Consider the following 8,686-nt stretch of genomic DNA (forward strand, 5'->3'; position numbering starts at 1 on the left):
GAGAGGCATTTGCTTCAAAAAAGATGAGTTCTGAGCTGCATGAAGTTTTAAATGAGTCTGTCAAAATTGGCAATTTTATCAAGTCCAGGCCATTCAATGCTCACCTGTTCCGCATTCTTTGCAAAGAGATGGGCTCAGAACACCCACAACTGTTGCTTCACACAGAGATTTGCCGGCTTTCAAGAGGGAAAGTACTCGGTAGACTATTTTTGAATTACGCACAGAAGTTCACATGTTTCTTTCTGATCATCATCCCCTCTTGCCTCTGTGTTTGACAATATTGTGTGGTTAGCTCAATTTGCCTACCTCCCAAATGTATTTAGCAAGCTTAATGATCTAAATTTCTCCATGCAAAGCTGACACTAACATTCTGAATCTCTATGACAAAGTGAATGCTTTTATCAAGAAAACTGAATTCTGGAAGTCCAAATGTGAAGACAAAGACTCTACCTTTTTTCCACTGCTTCATGTGTATGTCTCTGATATCTGCACAGGGGAAATTGAGCAGAGCAAAATTAAAGAAATAATAGTAGATCATTTGGCCCACTTGACATCTGAGTTTGTCATATTTCCCCAACATTGAACACAACTCAGCTCAACATGACTGAGTAAGAAACCCACTCATTTTGTCAGTTGTTAGCCACTGCTCTGCCAGTCAGCAAGAAAATCTTCTTGAGCTGTCCTCAGACAATGGTCTGCGAATGAAAATTAAAGACTCCACACTAACTCAGTTCTGGTGCTTAGTACAGAAAGACTACACTGACCTTGGAAACTCTGCTTTGGATGTTCTGTTATTTTTTGGGTCAATATATCTTTGTGAAGTCTCATTTTCTGCTATGACTGCCGTCAAGGCAAAGAGTAGGAATAGACTCAATGTGGAGAAAAAGCTTAATTGTTGCTGTCACTTCACTGCCTCTCAGAATTACAAGGCTCACAAGTGAAAAACAGGCACAAGTATCACACTGAAATGTAAGTACAATATTTATATTCCAGTCCATTTATTTTATAATTATATGATATAAAAATAAGAAAGTAAGCAATTTTTCAGTAATAGAGTGCTGTGATACTTTTGTATATTTTATGTCTGATTTTGTAAGCAAGCTTTTAAATGCAGTGAAAGTTGGGCGTACACAAGACAAATCAGACTCCTGAAAGAGGTACAGTAGCCTGGAAAGGTTGAGAACCACTGTGTTAGGGCATATATGCAACCACACAAAATCTGTTGCCAACAGTTTGCAACAATGAAAGAAGTGATTGCACTGATCACTGCTGATATGTATGACCTGCAGCAGAAGCATTCTACTTCCGATGAAAACTGCGAGGATGAAATGTTGCCTTTTACAGATGAACAGTAACAAACTAATTCAACAAAAAATATGGGCGCTGATTACCATTACTGAATGCAATTAGAAATAAGTATATAATGTTTTTTAATTTTTAATTGATTTTTTTTCTAAAATCAGTTCTGTATGAGGTATCTAATGAAAGCTTTCATTTGTTATTTGATGTATAGCTCAGCGTGTTAATAAAAAAAACCCTTTGTTTTAATAAATTGATTGGGCTACTTTTGAGCAAGTAGCCAATAAATAGATTTGGCTATTTTGGGGCTACTTTTTAAATGACTTGGGGGTATTAATGTAGTCGACATTTGGCAACCTGAAGTTGCGTTAGCATTGAAAAAATGTCAACAGAATTAAAGATAGTCTTTAATGATGCAGTTAAACTTGTGAATTTTTAGCAATTCACATCTATGAATTTGTGCATATTTAGTAGTCTTTGCAGTGACATGGGAAGTAAACATTACTTCTACACAAAGAAGTCCATTTATCCTAAGGAAAGATATTGACCCATTTCTTCAAAATTCATTCATTCATGCTTTCCATGGATTATCCTTCTGAACTTTCTAACTGTCTTAAAAAATGAAAATTGGCTATCACAAACTGGCATACTTAGTGGACATATTTTCTCAGTTAAATGAACTGCTTTTAGGTCTCCAGGGAATATCAGTGACCACATTTGATGTGCAAGACAAAGGAGAAGTCATGATAAAAAAGCTTCAATTGTGGTGTCATCCTGTGACAGATGACCATTTTGATTGTGTGCCTTTATTAGATTCATTTTTATGTGAAAATAATTTGACTCTCAAATGAAAATGTAACATGTAACTCTTCAGCCTGTCAGTATGCTCTCCCATGATGTCTATGCAAATATGGTCTGTTCCTGAAAACACTAAACACACCTACATCACAGCATGATGGAGCTGCTTTGCCAAAATGATCAATTTTGCCTGGTGTTGGGTCAAAAATCACTTTACTATTGAGTGCAGAAGTAATGAAATGTTGTTATTCTTAGTGCATGAGTAAAGGGCAGCAGAACTGTACTTAGCCTGCCCTGATTGGAGGGGGGGGTCACCTTAAACTGAACCTCACTCACTAAGCAGGGGTAGGGATGCTAAATCCCAGTGAAGGGAAGAGTGGGTGGAGACAGATGTTCTTATTTGGTGATGTAGGTTCTGCTTAAGGAGTTCTAGACACCATTTGACCCTCCCCTATCCAGTGTTTAAAGACAGGGCTGATGGGACTCAATTGAGGGTCTTTGTTTTGTTTGATGTTTGTTAAAGCTGAAATCACTAATAACCAGGTGCTGAACCTTTGAACTGGTGTGGGACCATGTTGCAGTGAAAGGGACTGCACAGCCTGCACTAGCAGGAGGCTACTCACCAAGAGCTGGGTTAAATGATGAAACATCAGAATGTGATGTCACAGCAGAGACAAAGCAGTAGTAGAGGACAGTGGCAGCAGGATGGTGGCCAGCAGCAGCAGTGGCTGGGGGCGGCAGCAGAGCAAATGGTGGCAGCAGTGGGCAGCAGCAGCAGAGTGAACTGCAACAACAACTAGAGCTGATCCAGAGAATAAAAGGGTGTGCTGTCTTCCGGGTGCTAAGATATGGGATGTAGACCTGAGGTTGAAAAGGATACTAAAGGGAGCGGGAAAGAATCCCCTAATTATCCTTCATGTGGGAACAAATGATACAGCTAGATTCTCGCTGGAAAGTATTAGGGGAGACTATACTAGGCTGGGGAAGACGCTTAAGGAAATTGAGGCTCAGGTGATCTTTAGTGGGATCCTTCCTGTTCCTAGAGAAGGGCAACAAAGGTGTGACAAGATTATGACTGTCAACAGATGGCTTAGGCAGTGGTGCTATAAGGAGGGCTTTGGGATGTATGGCCACTGGGAGGCATTCACAGACAGAGGACAGTTCTCTCGGGATGGACTTCATCTGAGTAGGGAAGGAAATAGACTTCTAGGATCAAGGCTGGCACAACTGATAAAGAGAGCTTTAAACTAGGAATTTGGGGGAGATGGTTGGGAGATGTCCAGGTAATCTCCACGCCAGATTTTAGCATTGAGAGGGAAGAAGACGAAGTAAGAAAGGATACAGCCGTGGGTAGGAGAATGTATATAAGGAGCGAGGGCGGTGTGGATACTAGTCTAATAGGTTATACTGGCTGTAGAATGACTGTGCCTAATAGGGTACAAAATGTGAGTGAGGCCAAACAGCAAAAATTAAGATGTTTGTACACCAATGCGAGGAGCCTAGGTAACAAAATGGAGGAACTAGAGCTACTGGTGCAGGAAGTGAAACCAGATATTATAGGGATAACAGAAACATGGTGGAATCGTAGTCATGACTGGACTACAGGTATTGAAGGGTATGTGCTGTTTAGGAAAGACAGAAACAAAGGTAAAGGTGGTGGAGTAGCATTGTATATCAATGATGAGGTAGAATGTAAAGAAATAAGAAGCGATACAATGGATAAGACAGAGTCTGTCTGGGCAAAAATTACATTGGGGAAGATAACTAGTAAAGCCTCTCCTACGATAGTGCTTGGGGTGTGCTATAGACCTCCAGGATCTAATTTGGATATGGATAGAGCCCTTTTAATGTTTTTAATAAAGTAAATACTAATGGAAACCGCGTGATCATGGGAGACTTTAACTTCTCAGATATAGACTGGAGGACCAGTGCTGTAATAATAATAATAGGGCTCAGATTTTCCTAGATGCGATAGCTGATGGATTCCTTCATCAAGTAGTTGCTGAACCGACTAGAGGGGATGCCATTTTAGATTTAATTTTGGTGAGTAGCAAGGACCTCATAGAAGAAATGGTTGTAGGGGATAATCTTGGCTCAAGTGATCATGAGCTAATTCAGTTCAAACTGAACGGAAGGATTAACAAAAATAAATCTGCAACTAGAGTTTTGATTCAAAAAGGCTGACTTTCAAAAATTAAGGAAATTAGTTAGGGAAGTGGATTGGACTGAAGAACTTATGGATCTAAAGGTAGAGGAGGCCTGGGATTACTTTAAATCAAAGCTGCAGAAGCTACCGGAAGCCTGTATCCCAAGAAAGGGGAAAAATTTATAGGAAGAAGTTATAGACCAAGCTGGATGAGCAAGCATCTTAGAGAGGTGATTAAGAAGAAGCAGAAAGCATACAGGGAGGGGAAGATGGGAGGGATCAGCAAGGAAAGCTACCTAATTGAGGTCAGAACATGTAGTGATAAATTGAGACAGGCTAAAAGTCGATTAGAGTTGGACCTTGCAAAGGGAATTAAAACCAATAGTAAAAGGTTCTATAGCCATATAAATAAGAAGAAAACTAAGAAAGAGAAGTGGGGCCGCTAAACACTGAGGATGGGAGTAGAGGTTAAAGATAATCTAGGCATGGCCCAATATCTAAACAAATACTTTGCCTCAGTCTTTAATAAGGCTAAAGAGGATCTTAGGGAGAATGGTAGCATGACAAATGGGAATGAGGATATGGAGGTAGATATTACCCTATCTGAGGTAGAAGCGAAACTGAAACAGCTTAATGGGACTAAATTGGGGGGCCCAGATAATCTTCATCCAAGAATATTAAAGGAATTGGCACCTGAAATTGCAAGCCCATTAGCAAGAATTTTTAATGAATCTGTAAACTCAGGAGTAGTACCGAATGATTGGAGAATTGCTAATATAGTTCCTATTTTTAAGAAAGGAAACAAAGTGATCCGGGTAACTACAGGCCAGTTAGTTTGATATCTGTTGTATGCAAGGTCCTGGAAAAAAATTTGGAAGGAGAAATTAGTTAAGACATTGAAGTCAATGGTAAATGGGACAAAATACAACATGGTTTTACAAAAGGTAGATCGTGCCAAACCAACCTAATCTCCTTTTTTTGAAAAAGTAACAGATTTTTTTTAGATAAAGGAAATGCAGTGGATCTAATTTACCTAGATTTCAGTAAGGCATTTGATACCGTGCCACATGGGGAATTATTAGTTAAATTGGAGAAGATGGGGATCAATATGAACATCAAAAGGTGGATAAGGAATTGGTTAAAGGGGAGACTGCAACGGGTCCTACTGAAAGGCGAACTGTCAGGCTGGAGGGAGGTTACCAGTGGAGTTCCTCAGGGATCAGTTTTGGGACCAATCTTATTTAATCTTTTTATTACTGACCTTGGTGCAAAAAGTGGGAGTGTGCTAATAAAGTTTGCAGATGATACAAAGCTGGGAGGTATTGCCAATTCAGAGAAGGATCGGGATATTATACAGGAGAATCTGGATGACCTTGTAAACTGGAGTAATAGTAATAGGATGAAATTTAATAGTGAGAAGTGTAAGGTTATGCATTTAGGGATTAATAACAAGAATTTTAGTTATAAATTGGGGACGCATCAATTAGAATTAACAGAAGAGGAGAAGGACCTTGGAGTATTGGTTGATCATAGGATGACTATGAGCTGCCAATGTGATATGGCTGTGAAAAAAGCTAATGTGGTTTTGGGATGCATCAGGAGAGGCATTTCCAGTAGGGATAAGGAGGTTTTAGTACCATTATACAAGGCACTGGTGAGACCTCACCTAGAATACTGTGTGCAGTTCCGGTCTCCGATGTTTAAAAAGGGTGAATTCAAACTGGAGCAGGTACAGAGAAGGGCTACTAGGATGATCCGAGGAATGGAATACTTGTCTTATGAAAGGAGACTTAAGGAGCTTGGCTTCTTTAGCCTAACTAAAAGAAGGTTGAGGGGAGATATGATTGCTCTTTATAAATATATCAGAGGGATAAATACAGGAGAGGGAGAGGAATTATTTCAGCTCAGCACCACTGTGGACACAAGAACAAATGGGTATAAACTGGCCACCAGGAAGTTTAGACTTGAAATTAGACGAAGGTTTCTAACCGTCAGAGGAGTGAAGTTTTGGAATAGCCTTCAAAGGGAAGCAGTGGGGGCAAAAGATCTATCTGGTTTTAAGATTCTACTCGATAAGTTTATGGAGGAGATGGTATGATGGGATAATGGGATTTTGGTAAGTAATTGATCTTTTCAGGGTAAATAGGCCTAATCCCCTGAGATGGGATATTAGATGGATGGGATCTGAGTTACCCAGGAAAGAATTTTCTGTAGTATCTGGCTGGTGAATCTTGCCCATATGCTCACGGTTTAGCTGATCGCCATATTTGGGGTCGGGAAGGAATTTTCCTCCAGGGCAGATTGGAGAGGCCCTGGAGGTTTTTCGCCTTCCTCTGTAGCATGGGGCACGGGTCACTTGAGGGAGGCTTCTCTGCTCCTTGAAGTCTTTAAACCACGATTTGAGGACTTCTTTAGCTCAGACATAGGTGAGGTTTTTCATAGGAGTGGGTGAGTGAGATTCTGTGGCCTGCACTGTGCAGGAGGTCGGACTAGATGATCGGAATGGTCCATTCTGACCTTAGTATCTATGAATCTATGAAACTGCCAGTTGCAGTGGTGGCTTTAGCAGCTGAGACACTCACTGCTGGATGCTTGTGCCTCCCACCCATCCGGAGTAGGAGGTGAACTAACGTGAACATACCTCTGAACTCCGGGTCTTTGCTGACCATGAACAGCAACTGTGAGGGGGTGCAGTGGAGGAAGAGGGGAGTGACATTTATCAGACTTTCACACCACAAGGTGAGAAACTGAGGTAAAGGACACTGCCCAACGTACTCTGGAGTGGGTGTTTTTGTATAGTCATATGCTTTTGAATCATGGCTGTGGTGTTTTCCCAAATTAATGCTGGGTTCCATTTCACTTTTTTTTTGAAAGAACAACAGAAACGAACAATGATTGGATAAAGGGGCAGTTGGAGATAATCTTGGAGCTTACAAAACACATACCAATCATCATTCTGAACATTCTGACTGTTGGAGCAGGCACTGTGTATTGCTGTCTGCCTAGAACATTTTGGATGCTACTGTAGTATGATTAAATCACAAATACTCACCAGCAACCACACACCACACAACAGAACCACTAACCCAGGAACCTATCCTTGCAACAAAGCCCGTTGCCAACTCTGTCCACATATCTATTCAGGGGATACCATCATAGGGCCTAATCACATCAGCCACACTATCAGAGGCTCGTTCACCTGCGCATCTACCAATGTGATATATGCCAACATGTGCCAGCAATGCCCCTCTGCCATGTACATTGGTCAAACTGGACAGTCTCTACGTAAAAGAATGAATGGACACAAATCAGACGTCAAGAATTATAACATTCAAAAACCAGTTGGAGAACACTTCAATCTCTCTGGTCACTCGATCACAGACCTAAGAGTGGCTATACTTCAACAAAAAAGCTTCAAAAACAGACTCCAATGAGAGACTGCTGAATTGGAATTAATTTGCAAACTGGATACAATTAACTTAGGCTTGAATAGAGACTGGGAATGGATGAGTCATTACACAAAGTAAAACTATTTCCCCATGGTATTTCTCCCTCCCACCCCACCCCCCACTGTTCCTCTGATATTCTTGTTAACTGCTGGAATTAGCCTACCTTGCTTGTCACCATGAAAGGTTTTCCTCCTTCCCCCCCCCTACTGCTGGTGATGGCTTATCTTAAGTGATCACTCTCCTTACAGTGTGTATGATAAACCCATTGTTTCATGTTCTCTGTGTGTGTGTATATAAATCTCTCCTCTGTTTTTTCCACCAAATGCATCCGATGAAGTGAGCTGTAGCTCACGAAAGCTTATGCTCTAATAAATTTGTTAGTCTCTAAGGTGCCACAAGTACTCCTTTTCTTTTTGCGAATACAGACTAACACGGCTGCTACTCTGAAACCTGGGGCATGATAGAATCCATGCCATTGTGGCATGGTAACCTCCAGGTGGCTATGACCATCTTTTGTTCTGTTTGATCACTGCCTAGCACAGTAGGGTCCTGGTCCATGACTTGGGCTCCTAAGCACTACAGTAACACAAATAATGAAATGGTAATACTAGTAACGATTGCTACCTAAGTTCCATTATCCTGCACAGGAATATGTTTTAAGGCCCTTGATGTATTCCCTGGCAGTGACAGGAATTGAGGTCTAAATAAAGTAGGTTTATCAGGGAAGTGCTGAGGGGCCACATCCTGGTTCGAATTGTCTCAGTATGGTCTGCTGCTCAGTCTATACATAAACAACATAACAGGATGGTTTGGAGCTTGCCATTTGAGCTCTTGACACTAGATGTCACTGCTGTTGCACATTTCTATAGGACAGTTTAAAGCTTATGCTCTAATAAATTTGTTAGTCTCTAAGGTGCCACAAGTACTCCTTTTCTTTTTGCGAATACAGACTAACATGGCTGCTACTCTGAAAACTAACTTAATCCTAACCACA

At 40.9% G+C, this 8,686-nt stretch overlaps 1 long non-coding RNA gene across 1 annotated transcript; it reads left to right on the top strand.

Moving 5' to 3' along the window:
• Window positions 1–1,055: 1,055 nt before the first annotated feature.
• On the top strand, window positions 1,056–8,245 carry LOC122460003. Its single transcript, XR_006281014.1, has 3 exons — window positions 1,056–1,188; window positions 5,892–5,897; window positions 8,235–8,245. It is a non-coding gene; the product is annotated as an uncharacterized LOC122460003 (long non-coding RNA).
• Window positions 8,246–8,686: the final 441 nt, after the last annotated feature.

Source organism: Dermochelys coriacea, chromosome 4 (genome assembly GCF_009764565.3).
Source record: "Dermochelys coriacea isolate rDerCor1 chromosome 4, rDerCor1.pri.v4, whole genome shotgun sequence".
Taxonomy (NCBI): domain Eukaryota; kingdom Metazoa; phylum Chordata; order Testudines; family Dermochelyidae; genus Dermochelys; species Dermochelys coriacea.